The 17,346-nt window shown below is 32.8% G+C and overlaps 1 long non-coding RNA gene across 10 annotated transcripts in view; it reads right to left on the bottom strand.

Annotated features, from left to right (window-relative positions):
* Positions 1-17,346, bottom strand: part of LOC109449577 (uncharacterized) — a 490,477-nt gene that overhangs the window by 94,707 nt on the left and 378,424 nt on the right. The window contains exon 9 of one of the 10 annotated variants that reach the window (XR_016019530.1): positions 9,696-10,123. The exons of the other annotated variants lie outside the window; for them this stretch is intronic. This is a non-coding gene — a long non-coding RNA (uncharacterized LOC109449577). Of the gene's footprint in view, positions 1-9,695; positions 10,124-17,346 lie in introns of those variants that run through there. 10 annotated transcript variants of the gene reach the window in all.

Raw genomic sequence — 17,346 nt, 5'->3', positions numbered from 1 at the left:
GCTCTCCCCATTTCACATCCAGCTTAACTCCCTGACTTTCTGCACTGCTGACTTCAGTCTCCAGCACCAGATGCACGGAAGGAAGCCTTCTGTAGCCTTAATCAGCTCCCACATTGTGTGAGCTCAAAGCACTATAAAAATTTTCTGATATATCACTATTAGTGATTGTGTTTCTTCCATCAAATGAGAAATCTCTTATCTTGATTCTTCCTTCTTTTTCACCATCTTCTTCTCCATAGAGGAATCACATTAACCTATCTAGTCTTATTTTTTTGTCTATGTCTCATATCATTCACCTTCATTTTTCACCCTGCCCCCTCCCAGGCCTTTATCCATTTCAATAGTCTTTTACATGGTCAGCCAACTACCAATCTCTTTTTGAATTTTTTGTTCACGTGGCCCTTAGTGCTACCATTTTAAAAAGTATCTATCTTTTCATTGCTTTCATTCATTCACATGTACAAAAACATTTAATGAATATTTGCTGTATACTAGGCACTATAAGAGACATTGGAGATGAAGTGCCAAAGAGGACGGACATAACTCCTTCTTTTGAATATACACAGAGCAATAAGGAAGACAGGCAAACAGCATGGAAGCTTAATAAAATGAGTGCAAATGATGGTAAGTGCTTGGAAAGAAATAAACAATTTGATGAGATAGAGTATAACTAGAGGAGTGAGAAAAGGCACATTCTGGATAACAACATCTGGGAAGACCCCCTCACCCCCGCCCCAGGAGGGATATTTGTGTCTTTTTGAGCAACAATTAATATAAGACCTGGTCTTACTTTACTATAAGACTGAATATAATTATATAATATAATAATATAATATAGTATAATATAATATAATACAATACAATACAATACAATGTGATATAATACTGAGTATAATATAATATAAGACCATGTCTTATGTTAATTTTTGCTCCAAAAGACGCATTAGAACTGATTGTCCGGCTAGGTTTTATTTTCGGGGAAACACGGTATCAATCAGTGTTTAATTGAAGGAACAGAATTACTGGAATATACCAGGGATTTCTTATAGAGATTTGAGTGCACACAATGTAAGGCTTCCATCTTTGCATCTGATGCTGGAGGCTAACGTCAGCAGTGTCAGAAGTTGAGAAGCGAAGATGCATGTGAAATGGGAAAAGTGAGGATACACTGGAACAGGTCAGAACGCTCTGGAACTTGCATCCTTTTCTCACCACCTCAAGCTGCTAACTTCAATGTTTCAAGTTGCATTCAGGAAAGGTTGGTACCCTTGTCAGAGAACTAACCATGCACCTAGTATAGGAGTTGAGGAAGCTAAAGGATGATCTGGTAATTTCTGATTTAGCTAAAGGCCCTACTGCGGCTCTCTGCTAACAAAGTGAGCCAGCTGAGAAGAAAAAAGCCTGTGCAAACTACAGCAGTACCTGCACACTTTCCCCTTGCACCAAATGTTTGAGTGTTGAAAGATATATATGTTGCTCTTCTTCTGCATTTCAAATCTCCTGCCAAACATCTCTTGTCATTACTTCTAATTTGGAACCATGCTAAATTGACATAATAAAATTCCACCGCAAATATTACACCAGTCAGGTAAAGAGTAAGGAAAAGTATGTTCTAGGCATTGGGACTAATATGTATGAAATCCTGGAGCATTAAAGTGTTTGGTACATTTCACACATTGAAAATAAAAAAGGTTATGCAATAGTAAAGGAGTAAGAGAAGTGCATGGAATGATATTAAAGACATAAACAGGGTTGAGATTCTGCAATGTCCCATGAGCTATGTATATGGCAAATAGTTGCTATTTCCGTCAGTCTTCTGCTTCCCCTTTCAGTATACCCATTTCGTGACTTTGCATCTAAGCTGCTAAAATGGGATTATAACATCTAAGTGGGAATGCACCAAGTGTTCTGAATGCACATTGTAATTACCCGGAGAGCTAATACAAATCCCATTCTTGAGCCTCACTGCCAAAAATTACAATTTCATTTGTTCTGAGCTATATTCCTGGTATCTGCTGAACTAGAATAACATAGAGATGGGCTTACACCAGGGTACTCCTGCATATTTGAGAGTTTTCACTAGCAATTAGCCACTCTTTTTCTGGGGCCCTAGAAGAAGAAAAGTTAAGATAATAAAATAACTAATTGAAGATAAAATATTGGTCATTTTGGATGATAACACACTGGGATTTTCTAGCATCTGCTAGTGTTCTTAATACAGCAAGGATCCAGATCACTACTTCCATCTGAGATGACTAAGTGTGAATAATACACTTGCAAAGTCACTTTCCTTCATCACTGTCCTCCTTATCCTAGGTTTTTGAATGATGTAGCTCTTCCTCTGCCTCTGTCTTAGACCCTCTACCTCCGTCTAAGGAAAATGAAATAAGACCCAATACAATTTGTGAGGAGAATTATGAATTGTATTTTATCCTCTACTAGACCCTGAAGATATGACTAATAATTAAATAGAAAAACTCCTTGGTAACAGATTATTCCTTCTCCTGTCCACATATAAAAGCATAGCAAAGGGGTAATGTGTTTGAGAAGAAAAAGGACATGGTTAATTTTCAGTTTTAAACTTCAAGTTTTAAGTTTTGGTGGGAATTAGTTGTCTCCACCATTTTGTACACCTTTTCTACCTCCCAAGTCCAAATGTGTCAATGCAACATTACTAAGCCAACATTCAGTTTGGTTAAATGTGTTAATTTCATAGTAAATACATAGTAAACAAGAGGTAGATATTCAGTATATAGATTTATGGAATATATCTAGATGACTAAATAGAGATGAGCAATGGCATAAGAGTAATGTCTCTGGAGTCACACTGCTTCCTCCATTACTTTACTGCGTGACTTTGGTCAAATCACTTCACTTTTCAGTGCCTCATATTTCTCATCTAAAATAGTGATAATAATACCCCAGAGGCTTATTATGAATTGTGAAGATTACATGAGCGCTCAGAAAAGCACTGTATACTATATAAACTAAAAGCACACATGCTTTTAGAATGTGTGTGAGAATGCACACACATAGATATGCATTACTAATTTATGCAGTATGTATATGCTTATCTTTATAATCTTTTATGTATAATTCTTGGAAGAAATATGTAATTAATAAATTCCTAAATTACCAGAACACATCACAGCATACTCCTCCTGAGGATTTGCACAATGAGATATTCTGGCCTACTCAGATGAAAGGAGATGAAGCTGCAGGTATTGAGCTTATTTATTCATTGTTTCATTGCAAGACTTTGCAGTCTCATATGGAATAAGAGGGAAAGTAAGATTCTCACAATTGTCATGTAGCAGGGTAGCATTTCAATTATTATGCTATTTGGAAAAGGTTATGGTCCCACAAAGGTAATTTTTATTCAGCATTATTACAGGGTATGCAATTGATTCCATTCAATTTAGTGGAAGGAATCAGAATCATAGATGATGAATCTCTTTTCAAAGAAAAACACTTACAGCTTTAGAAAGTAATTTATGGGGTTACATTCATGTCATGAACAGAATAAAGAATGGCAAGAGATAGTAGCACTGTCCCATTATTTACCAATGGTCCTCCTTTCTTTTCTTTGGTGTCTATTACTCTATGAAGTGGTGTTTATTTATCCTCATTTTTCTCTTTCATGTGAAAAGAACAATTGCTGCGCTCCTCATCCCAAGGTCATGTTGGCCTCCCCTCCCTCCCCCAACTGCTTTTTCTGCTGTTATAAATTACACACACTCTGCTGAATCCCAGGCAGGAACAAAGATCATGGTAGGTAACTGCTTCAACTAGGAATTATCTGTATTGTTGTTGTTTTGTAATATTGATATTGTATCATCAGCTAAGAGAATAGTTACCTCTGATGTCCCCAGTTGGTCCAATGGGATAATAGATACATGGTATAACAATTTTAGAGCTCAGGCAGACTTGAGAATATATCTAATCAAGTCTCCTAATTTTACAGACGAGGAAATAGAAGTCCAGAGAGATAATATGGACACACCTGAGTTTAAGCCCCTTTCTTACTAATCACCCAACTACTATGGTCAAAATACATATAATATCACTATAACCACAATAAGTCTGACAATTTACCTAAAAAGGCCAAGTAATGATAGCAGGAAATGGAGAATAATGACAGGGATATAAATAAAAATGGTGTGAATAAAGAAAAAGGCTGGGAACAAAGAAGCACTAGAGACATTTTATTCTAAAAAAAAAAGATCAGCAAATGTGGGAAGATACCCCCAGGTCTTATTAAGAGTTGTCAATCAATGCTTGCTGCTAGAGGAAAACATTACTAAGTACCTTTATTTACCTTCTCCAAATGGTCAAAGATCTAAAAACTGTACCATATGGATATAGTTGAATAAATTATGGATGCTTCATCTTAAGAAAGAGAACTTTGAATACAATAGTAGCATTTACAAAATTTTGAGGACTATCTAATGAAAAGAGTATCAAATGGAGAAAATTATGAGAAATAATTGGCCTAGAAGAGAGACATTTTCTAAATACAAATATAAAAGGAGCAGAAAGTAACTCAATCACTGGGACTGTTTAGATAAAGGGAGAAAGAACAGTATTAGGGACCAAATGCCAAATATACCTTGTAGACCATGAATAATGGAATATTCATTCAAATAACATTGAAGACACTTCCCACAAGAATTCTATGACTCATGGTACAAAGTAGAAAACATGAAGATCTCACCTGGCAGGTGGATAGTCATGGTGGAGAGTTGGATGTAAACAAGTAGCTTAAGGTATCAAATGGTCTACGCCTTCCCTTCTACTTCAAAAAAGAATATAATTTAAGATTTGTTTTAGATCCATTTCCTCCAGGAAGATTACTGTTTCCAGCTATCCTGAAATTATCTTAACATCATTTACTGTTATGTATTGGTTAGACCTCAGAAACATCTTTTAAGGCCTTAATTGTCTAGTCTATGAATTCTTACCAAACTCTTTACCATTTATATTCAATTTGTCATAAGGATGTATCACATTGATTCATGTGTCTCCATCGCTCTCTTATAATATTTAACACATTTTATTTTAATTAATTACTTAACATGTTATATCCTCCACAGAACTGGCAGCAGCTTAAAAGTAAGAAAAGTGTTTTGTATTATTGTATCCTCAGTGCCTAGAGTGTGTATGACACATTGCAAGTGTCTAGTAAATGTTAGTAGATTAACTGAATAAATGAATATATAAGTGATTAAATAAATAAGAATGTTCCGTCCGGTAACTTACAGTGGTACTCTTAAGGGCTGAGACCATGTCTTACATGTTGTGCTATGCCATAGCTCTTGTTGATGTGCATAGCATATAACAAATATCAAATATTACTGTATGCTATAATTTAAGTAAGTCTTTAGCTTATTTATACTCTGTTATACTATAGCATTATGTTATACTACACTATGTTTGATTGTATATGCTTTATAAGTACACCTATATAAAGTGAAGCAAACTTAGAATTTATTATTTATAAAATTATCATTTATAGTCTGCCACAATCTTAAAACCTATTATTGTCCATGTAAAGAACTCCAGAAATCTACAGGGAAAACAATTTTAAATCATGTAATAATGAATAATTTGACTCTAATGGATAATTTGCATGAGTCGAAAGGTATACTAAAAACAGGAAAAAAAAAGTCAAGGAAGAAATTACTTTCATATCACTCAGTGGTCACTCATTCAACAAACATTTATCAAATACCCACTCTACAAAAAGTTCTATAGCAGCTGTTAATATTCTGAAGATAAGACTTTCTCTTTTCCTTTCCCTTGTGTAAAAATAGCAATGGTAAGGACTAACATTCTTTTAGTGTTTTTTCTTGTTTCTTTTTTTTTTTTTTTTTGCCAGTTATTGTGCTAAGCTTCAAATATAAATCATTTCACAAAAATTTCACAGCAATTGAGTAAAGAAAAAGATCCCTGCATTATATAGATAAGTGAACTGAGGCTCAGAGAGATTAAGTGACGTGCCCAATGTCCCACACCTAGTGAGGGGTATAGTTTGGCTTCACACTAGGCAGGCTGGCTCTGCAGCTGCCCTCACAGATCGCCCTGGTGAACTCAATGAAGAGGGCTCACCTTCCTTCAGTAGGGAGCCTCTCTCTCCAGAGCACCTATTTTCCCTGAACAACCTGCCATAGCTAAGCCTTATTTAAATATATTGCACACAAAGTACTTTACTGGGTAATACATCTGAAGTTTTATTTCATTTCAGACTTATAAACAACAAAGTGTTACAAAGGTGTCCAAGGATACACTTTTTGCCTTCTCTCTCCCTACACTGAGCCAACCTCCACTCCAAGTTTTCACTTGGACTCGGACCCCTCATACCAGACTCTGTTAGGAGTCTTTTACTCTCCAGCAGAGATAGTTTTATAAGCCCTGGGCATGGCAAAATATCATATGTGCTAAAGTCCTGAGCTGCCATTCCCTAGCTCTGTAAATTGTCACATAACTTGACTGAGCCTTTATGTTCTAATCTGTGAACAGCAGAAGAAATATCTATTAAAAAGAAAAGGCATCAGTTTCATTAAGGACATCTGGTGACAGTGTCCCATGGCAACATCAGCACTAACGAATTCTTTGCTGGGCAGATTTTTAGTCTTACTGATGATATTCATTCAGTCAGGGCTGATGTGCAGCCATGATGCCACGATCAGCCAATACTGGTGATTAAAATACGACATACTTCCTGGATAATAAGCAGTTACTTTTCTGGGTCCTGAGTGCTTCTCTGCTTCCCAGGCTGTCTCTTCCATCCCCTTCTCTTGGATCCCACAGAATGTTCTACTTGCCAGAAAATAAAAGGTAATGCCTGGCCTAGTGGGACCCTCTAGAATTCTGCTCCAGTTACACAAGTTACAGCCTCTCTAACTAAATAGAATTCTTGCTATAGTGGTTGTAAATTAGTTTTAAAAATACACTTGCTTTTAACAAATATTTCTTGAACATACTAAGTGCCTCTCAGAATGACCCATATATATCCCAGTCAGAGAATTTAAAGTCTCTGCTTAACCTTTCAGAAAAGAGAACCAGTTTCAAAGAAATAAAGAGCACAGTTGGCAACTGCTTTAGAATATAATTATATGTCTGACTTTAGAAAGGCTGCAAGGAATCAGTATGCTACTCAATTTTCTTAACTGTTTACACTGTTCTCTCTACCACCTAAGTGGCTTAGGCTTAATGAGAATTGGGGATTTAAGCATTTCATTTTATTCTCTACAATAAGCTATAAATTGTTTATGTTCTTCCGAACAGTTTGTAAACTCACAGGAAGCCTTGGCACCTGGATTCCCATTGACATTTGGTTCCCGGTGAATGTTACATGTGCTGCAAAGCCATTTATTACTTTACAGCAATTTTTCCTCACCTCAGTCACTAATGGCTCATTACTGATCCATTATGGTCCAGCTATTCAACTTCTTTATGGCATAAGCTTGTATTTCATTTTCCGAAAATCTGTGCTTTCAGTTTAAACCAGAGGAACCATCGAAGTACAGATGCAGAATATGCTTGTGTAAGCTTTCACATGGGAAATACTTTTCTGCAACATAAAACTTGTTTCATTAAAGGAAAGTAGAAATGTTGACACCCAGAAATAAACTGCTCAGAATATTAGTAATTAACAGATCATGATATCAAGTGTAAGTATACGGGAGAGAACAATCTGAGTAGAAGACAACGTGGGTTCAAAAAATATTTGATATTAATAGTGAAATCTATTTTATACTTAATACCACATTCACCTAACAGATGATAAATTATACATTGAGAAATGAACTCTATTGGGAACACTGAAGCCAAGTAGTAAAACCTAGATATTGAGTCTGCCATTCACAGAAGGGTCCATAGAGTACAGGACTGCTAACGTACATGTTATAACTGATTAGTTTTTTGTAATCCCGAATAGAATTTGTAAAGGTGAAGGACACCCCCAAGACATCTTCCCTGCAGAACAAATAAGTTCCAATTCTAATACCTTCACAAGATTTTATGCATTGAAATAGTTTTATCCATCAAATTTGATAATTACTCTACATAATCATGAATTTAACTGTAGCACAAATATGCAAGTAAATTAATTTTGGCTTGTTAGGGGGCTCTCTGCAGCTGTGAAGTGGAGTAGACACTAAAGTTAGACTACGCAAGAGGGTTGCTTGTACATGCAAATTAAACGTAAAAAAGTTTAAAAGTCATGTCAGTCATCACTGTTTTGTATTATGCTTGACTCTTTCCTAAACTTCTCAATGAGAAGAAAATAAAATCAGAAAAATCTCAGTGATATTATAAGAATGAGAATAACAGACTAGTGAGAGCTCAGAAAGGTATTTGATCGTCAAAAAAAAAAGAAAAAAAAAGGAAGAAGTATATCAAGAAACATAGATTAGGCTGGATTTATTCCAAAACATATCTCTATCTAACACAGAAGGAACCACAGCTTACTTTTCTGATATACACTTTTTTGTGAAAGCATCTTTTCTAAAAAGAGCTTTGTACAGAATTGGTAAATATCGAAGATTTAAAGATTGCTGTTTTTCTTTTCCCTTTTTTTTTCTTTTTTGACCACTTCATAGCTCTTCTCTCCCTTGAGTAATGAGTTTTTTTTTTTTTTTAATTTTCCTTTATTGCTGAACGACATGTAGGATGTGACTTAAAGTATCATATGTTGTGATTGAAAAAGAGTATATAATCTAACAAAATTCAGAGAAAAGTAGTAAGAAAACATTTACTACAACAGATAGAAAAATAACTTAAAATCAATTAATTAATGATTAAATTCTAATAACTTTCACAAGATTTATGCATTGAACTAGTTTACAAAACAGGCATTGGGTTCTAACTGTACCATTTAAGATGTTATGTCTGCTGTTTTAGAATTTATTTGTGATGCCAGGATGAATTAAATAGGCATTCATTAACTATTTATTATAGGCCTGTTACTAATAACTTGTAAAGCAATTTGTTAGAGTCAAATTGCATGACTGACTTATGAGAAATTTAAAGTATAATCATAATAATAATTCAAGAGAGCATACCTGATTTTGTATTATGAAGTTAATGATAAAGATTTTAGGAATAGAAAGAGCTTGGATTAGGTTGAAGTACTCAAGCAAAGAAAAAAGAAAGAAAAGAAAAAAGTGACACTCAGAGAATAAGTGGAGTCTATAAAGCTGGAATTAAGTACTGAAAAATGAGTACATTGACAAGTAGTAAAAATGCAAGAAGAATTTCAAGAGAGAATCCACTCCAAATAGATAAATGACAAAGTGCACAGAAGGCAATAAGTAGAACACAGGCATAGTACACAGGGAAGAGAAATATGAAGAAACTGGCATCCATAAGTAGGTGCTGAATGAAGACATAGAATTTAGTATCCACAGAAACAGGACTAACTGGAAACAGAAAGGAAAATAGGTAGGGGGCATGGCACTGCTGGAAGGTACTGAGAAAGCTAATGTGCTTGGAGAGGCTAGACCATTTGCAAGTCACTGGATGGTTGAATGCAAAGGCAAATCAAATTCAGACATTATTTTGAAAGCCTCTATGTGGTATTAAATAGAAACAAATGTTCCAACTGAATATCTGGTAGAAAGTAGCAGAGGATCTGATCAAGAATGGTACTTTGAAGATTAATGCCTAAACATGCATTATCCCAAGTGATTGCAATTTCATTATTAAATTCCTCTGTATTTTATTGTCAGTTTCTAATCCATATGTATTTATTAATTCTCTGATGAAAAGCAGTGGTTTGCACTCACATTTATTAATAGTTCATTCCACGTATGAAATCAAAAATCCCACGAGTAATTATTTATGTGGAATTTTTTCCCATTATGAGCTCACTTTGTGCTACATAAATCTAGAGTATATCATTTTACCATTTACATAATTGACATTTACCACAGTTGTCAAATATGCAGTTAGAATGTTCACAATACAGCAGTGCAGTCTTTTCAGCTTGAAAACTATTGGACTCCATGTGCTGCTTATGGGAATTTATGTTTTCAATAAAATGTCCTCCAACATATGCAGCTGTGTTTTGTCAGGAAGTTTCAAATCCATAGCATTCAGTTTCTTCTTTTCTTCTTACATTCTACATGCACCCACATTCAGATACCGAAATATATGTGTGAGAAAGAAAAGATGCAGAGAGTTAGAGAGAGGGATTAAAGAGATAAGGTAGGAGAAGGAGAGGGAGATGGTGGAGACAGTGCAAAACAGAACTCAGTGATCAACTCAGCATTTTTTCTTAAGCTTTCATAAACCTTGTGTAGACAAGATAACTATTGACATTGGTTATTTTTATCCCCATGAGGTGTTATTGCAACATTTGGAAATTTTAAAAATTATGAGGGATTTTCTTAATTTAGATCAGAGCAGTTCAAATGACTTCTTTGAGCTTAATTCAATCAAACAATTAAATATTTATATTAAAATATAAAAAAGGTTCTAAAGAATTTAATGTATCTTATTATGGCTATTACTAACCCATGTCACATAATTCTCACTTTCAAGATAAGAAAACTTGCATGTCTTCATGTTAAGTAGGCTTTTTCTCTCCTCCTCTTATCATCTTGGCAACCTACTTATATTTAACATTTTCTTTCTTTTTTTTTTGTTTTTTGTTTATATAACAGCAACAACTAAATAGTGACATTAAAAATACTCAATAATCATTTTTATCAAATAATTTAATAAGATTTTGTTTAGTTGATGAAGATAGAATGGAGACACATACTTATATTTTTACCATCCACAAAACACTTAAAATGACAGGAAAGTGACTTTTTTAAAGTCACAAAGCACCTAAAAGGACACAGTGAATAGGAGAGGAAATATCAAAACAATTTTAGGAACTGTAAACAGATTTATGAATGGTAACTTAACATACACAAGGAATCCAAGTCCTAAAATTCAATTCTAAAGCCATGGTATTAACAATAAAGCAGCCCAGTTTACACTACAGAGACTTAAAGGCTCAGGAATCGTTAGCATCTGTTATCTTTTAGAAAGAGGGGGTGAAAGTGAGGCTAAACTAAATCGGATTGTTTGGAAATTTGTTTAATAAGTAGTTAGAACCCTAAAGACTCTCCCTCACTTGGCACTGCCAGGTAATTTCTCTTCCTTCATGCTATCAGAGTCCAGAGTTTTATTCTCTACAGAGGGTCAAATATTTTCTATAAATAAAAGCATTCCATCTGTCTAAAAAGAACAGGGTGCCATACAAAGCAACACAGATCATAAAAAAAAAGAGCTCTAAGAAATCAATAATTTTATAGTATAAATAAAAGGAAGAAAGATAAAATTGAAGAATCTTCTAGAAAAGAGAGCAAAAAAAAATTTTCAATTAAGAAAGTAAGGATAAATGGGTTTAAAGAACATTCTGATGTTCTAAACACAAATAGTAAGAGTTCCAAAAAGATAAATTAAAATAGAGGAGATAAAAATATGGAAAAAGTAACATTAAAATGTCATAAAAACTGAGAGACATGAATTTATAGATTATGAAGGATCACTGAATGTAAAGTGAAAAAAGTAAATGAAAAAAGATTAATGTCAATACTTATTATTAAGAAACTTCACACAATAAATTAACTATTTTAAAAGCTTTCAGAAAGAAATTATAATATTAATATAAAAAATATGTATACAGAATGACATGAGACTTTTGAATAGCAACACAAGAAGCTAAAGAAAATAAAGTAAAACCTTCAAAATTTTGAGAGGAAATAACTTTCACCCAGAATTATATATCCAACCAAATCATCTATTAGATTTAAAGGTAGAATAAGGATATTTTTCAGCATGCAAAATCCTGCAAAATTACCTGTGCCACTTTTCTCAGATCTTAAGAAAAAATTTGAACGTAAATTATTTAGGCTTAAGTTTTGTTTACCTAACAACCTTCTTAAACTGGGGAGAAAATGAAGTAAAAATACTTATATAAAACAAACTTTCCCTTTATCTGTAAGCATAAACCAACAATCAAGTATCATTATATATTTCAGAATTATCATTAAAAGATAGAAAAAAAACTGACCCAGTTTAAAGAAAATGATGCCCATGACATAAACAAAAATATAATAAGTGTGGGCAAAAAAACTGACAACAAAATGATAGGAATTGTTCCCTGAAATTAAAGAACTGAATTTTCTGAGACTGAAAGGACCCACTAACTAAACCTGGCTCTGTTTTCCAGAGCCATGATGATCCACAGAAAAATTCCTGAAGACAACGGAGCAATGACTGTAAAATTACGAAGACCCAAGAAAGAGTGTTAGGTATATAGAAAGCAGGAAGACATTTCCAAACATGAGAGCCTTTTTAGATATAACTACTAGGAAAATCCAGGCAACTCAAAATAAAAATGATAAACCATTATAAAAAGGACAATGATAAGCATTGAAATCATTAACATATAAAACTATACAAAATGTAGTATAGACATTAAATGTTATACTCTATTATTAAACATTTCATAATAACAACAAACAAAAATTGAGATGCAGAGTTGAAAATAGTAGATAATGGAATTCTATTAATTTTCTCCATTTTCTTGGTAGAGAATTAACAAATATTGAATAAACTTGAAAAATCAAGATAAAAAATATAAGTAGTCATATAACATTATACAAAGAATGTTAGAAAAAAATAACAGCAAAATCAAGGAGATTAAGGAGAGAGGAGAGATAAAAGAAAGTGAAAATAAGCGAATTTTTTTATCCTTCATAACATATAAACAGATGCTCTATATTGTTGCTAACATCAGGGAAAATGTGCATATGAATATGTATCTCTTTCTACATCAGCCTCTATTGACAGAAACAAAACAACTACTAATATAACTAACACATTCAAATGCATGTATATAGCTATATATCTCTTTATTTATATTGATAGATAAATATTTATTTGGAGGAACAAAACAAAACTTTTAACAATTGTTATGTTGCAAAGAGGAAATAGAGAGTGAATAGTTTTCATTTTTGTTTTGTACTTTTGTACTTTTTTTAAATATATGCATTTCTAAAAGCCATATATATATATATATATATATATATATATTGCTGGGGAATTCTGAACCTGTATTTGGTGGTTTTAGATTCAGAAACATATGACAAAACAGAACTAAAATAAAATCAAACAAAATGAATAATGGGTGAACAATTTAGTTGTTTTTCGCTCAAGGCATTTCAACTCAGGCCTTCTCTTTCAGAACCTAGGTTTATTTCAGCTTGATATTCCCAGTTTTTTCAAACTGAGTCATCATGTCTAAATTCCAGATGAGGAAAGGGGTAAATAAGGAACTGATCATTCTTATTTTAAGTCATTCCCAAAAATACTTCTTACCACCTACTGGTCAAAAAAGATCGTTTTACCTCTTACTAGTCAAAACTAAATAGACCTTAATTTCAAGGGAGGCTGGGATATACAATCCTTACCTGGATACTTGCTTCTCTAAATATATATATATATATATATATATATATATATATATATATATATATATATATATATATTTTTATGTTTTTTTAACTTCCTTGAAAGGAATGATATTGGGGTAAAAACTAGACATCTTTGTCACAGAGCCTTATAATGTTAAAAATTATTTTTATGATTTACAGACTTCACAATAATCTGCTTAAATATACAGTAAAATACATGGAAAATACTTCTAGTATATTGGTCAGTGAAAAGGAAAATATAACTATATGCAATATTTAATATGTAAAATTATATCTTCTAATGAACAATGGCTGAAATGAAATCATGGAAAAATTAAAATCACTATAATGGTTGGGGTAATAAGATTATGAATATCTTTGCCTTTTTGTTTTTCAGTTAAAGTTGGAGTTCATTTTTTACTGCTTGATTAAGAGCAGTTGAAGCAAGAAAGAAGGGATATTGAAATTTCATATTTTTTTTTACAATTTATTAAATAAGTCTTTCAAGGGCAGCCTTATAGGACAAGAGAGGATACATACCCCTCTCCTTGAGATGGGACATAGCCACATAACTAATTCTACCCAGTGATTTGTAGGTGGAAGCCATGTACCACCTACAAAAACTTAAATGCCAGAGACCCTCCAGTTTCACCTCCCAGGTGATGGTGAATGAGAAGACTCTTCAGCAATTGCTTCTTACGAGCAAAGACACTAGCAACACTATTGGATATGTAGACCAAGTGAGAAAAAACAAAACAAAACACACACACACAAAAAAAAAAACTTTAGTGTGTTTAATCATTGAGAATTGGGGTTACTTGTGCCCATGGCATAACCTGCTCTATCCTGATTCGAGTCTTAATAGATAAATCAGCAACTATGTTGAAGCTGAAACTTATGAAGCCTGGGAAACTACGTTTGCTCTTTTGAACATCAAATTGCAAGTTATCTAGAGCAGTTGCTAAGTATGAATTGTGTTATTTTCAAAGGAAGAATCATGAATGCTGGAATTTTAAATAGATTTACGGATTCCCTTGTTATACAATCTTGAATTCCACTTTCATTAAAATTCACTGATTATTTTCTTAGTACAAAATTTTAGTATAAAATAAGCCTAAATCAGGAAATGTCAACTGTGGTTTGCATTTTTAAGCTTTTTTTTTTTTTTTTTTTTTTTTTTTACATGCTTGAATTTTAGCAACATGAAGTTAGGAAAGTTGGTTCCAGTTTAAATAAACATATTTATATGTATTTGTATAAGTGTAAGTATATGTGTTTGTATGTAATTCAGGTCTGGTTAAATTAGAAGTATACTAGATTTTAGGTGTTTGATTTGTTGAGTTTTGATGATAATATAATTGTGTGATCACTACCCAAAACAAGATAAGAACATTTTCATTACTTCCGAATATTCCCTTTTGCTTTTTCTAGTCAATATCCCTCCCTCACTCTCCAGGAAACCATTTTCTAATTTCTAATATGATAGATTAATTTTGTCTGCTGTTAATTTTAATATAAATGGAAACATAAAGATGGAACACTTTTGTCCCTGGCTTCTATATTTAACATAATGTTTTTACAATGATTTATGATGTTGCATTCAGTTCATTCATTTTAATTGCTGAGTAATATTTCATTGTATGGATATGCCATAGTTTGTTTAACCTTTTTCCTGTTGATGGATATTTGGGATTATTCCCAGATATCATCTATTATGAATAAGGACGCTATAAACATTTTTGTACAAATCTTTTTTGGCAAAATATGATTTCATATATCTTGAGTACATACCTAAATGTGAAATTTTTGGCTCGTAGTATAGAACTATATGTAACTGCAAACATTTCTACAAAATGACTGTACCATTGTCATACTTGTTATGGATTGAATTTTGTACCTCCAGAATTTATATGTGGAGTCCTATTCCCCAGTACGTCAGAATGTGACCTTCTTTCGAAATAGGGTTGTTGCGGATGTAATTAGTTAAGTTAAAATGAGGCCATTAGAGTGGGCCCTAATCCAATAATACTGGTGTTCTTGCAAAATAGTGTAATTTGGAAACAGACATATATATAAAGGCAAAACACTGTAGACCAAAGAGAGAGGCCTGAAAGAGATCCTTCCTTCACAGGTCTCAAAAGGAACCAATTTTGCCAACTCCTTGACTTCACATTTCCAGTCTCCAGAAATGTGACAATAGATTTCTGTTGTTTAAACCATCCATTTTGCAGAATTTTGTTATGACAGCCCTAGCAAACTATTATAATACCCACTAGCAATATTTGAGAGTTCCTAGTGGTCCACACACTTGATAACATTTTGTATAATTTCACCCCCTTGGATTAGCAAAAGGTAGTTCTAAAGGTGTGAATATCTCCTTGTTGCTTTATTTTGCATATCCTTATTGACTAAAGATGTTGGCCATCTTTTCATATATTCAGTTATCTTTTGTGAAGTGTTTCTTCAAGTCTTTCACCATTTTTTTTTTTTTTTGACTGGGTTATCCATCTTATTGTTGTTTATTTGTAGGATTATGTATGTATTCTGGATATAAGTCCTTTTTGCAATATTCTGAATGTATTCCATAGTGTATGGATTATCCTTTAAGTTGTCTTTTGGTGAGAAAAATCTTTAAAATATTGATGAAATATTATTTATATTTTTTCTTTTATTGTTACTGCTTTTTATATTTTGTCAAATAATTTTTACCTATTAAATACATCAAATTTAACATAAAATTTCCTAATATCATATGCCACTTTTTGTATGATGAGGAGGTAAATTACACAGGGTCACTGCCAAGCCAAATACTGCCTCAATAAAAGTTCACAGTAAGACGTGCCAGAAATTTAAAATATAAAATATATATTTTTTTCATTTCTTGAGAAACTACTTTATGCCTAATACTTGATATTTTATTTTCCAAGTAAATTTAATCTTATACTATAAATAACACAATTAATTTCAAAAATTTAAAGTGACTAAAGTTATGGATGGATTTTGACATAGGTTTCTTCCTTTCTTTTTTTTTTTTTAACTCAGAGGCAGAAAATTTATTCTTTTAAAGCAATTCAACACCATCTTTTTTATGTAAAGTTTTTATAGAGTTTGCCATATGTGACATCAGTGACTAGGATAATGAGAGAACTACTTTTCATCTAAATACAAATTTATAATATTGAAATTTTACTGTGATAAATGTAGTTTGACTATAACATATGAAGAAAAACTCAGGTTTTATGCCTGAATTATTTTTCATTAGTTTATTGAATTATGTTTCCTACCAACCTGTACCAATAAGCAGTTCCAGAACATTTCAAAAAGATAGCAGTATTAGTATAGATGATGTCTCAACACTCAATAGCACAGGTCTTAAGCAAATAATTCAAAGATAAGTCACAATATGTACACTTGTTGAACATAATGAATTTCTTCAAACCCACTGACGTTACTAAGTGGCGATTATTTTATGTTATACAAAATTCTCTTTCTTATTTTGGTGATTTACGTTCACTCTTATGATTGATAGCTTGAGGATATGAAATTAGTCTAAAAGAAGATCTGGCTTCAGATCGGGACTTTGCTCTTACTTTTAGTCATTGAAAGTATCAAATTTGATGCCTCTTTATAAGGTAATGTAAATACGGGCATTTTGGTGCCTAGAAAACAAAGCCTCCATAAACATTTACTATTTTACTTTCACTGGTAGATTAACTCCCTTTTAACTATAGTTCATCAATATAGATCGATAACTTCTACCGTAAATAGTATGCTTACAAACTTTTCCTCCTAAAATAACTTTTCCCTACCTCCTTACCTCCCTCTCTACTACCCGCACATGGGCCTTAGCAGTCTCCAGATGATTTTGTTC

The sequence above is a fragment of the Rhinolophus sinicus genome, chromosome 17, assembly GCF_057876585.1.
Source record: "Rhinolophus sinicus isolate RSI-liver-muscle chromosome 17, RSI-T2T, whole genome shotgun sequence".
In the NCBI taxonomy this organism is placed as follows: Eukaryota; Metazoa; Chordata; class Mammalia; order Chiroptera; family Rhinolophidae; genus Rhinolophus; species Rhinolophus sinicus.
The sequence above is the reverse complement of the archived record's forward strand: the minus strand, read 5'-3'. Positions and strand labels throughout refer to the sequence as shown.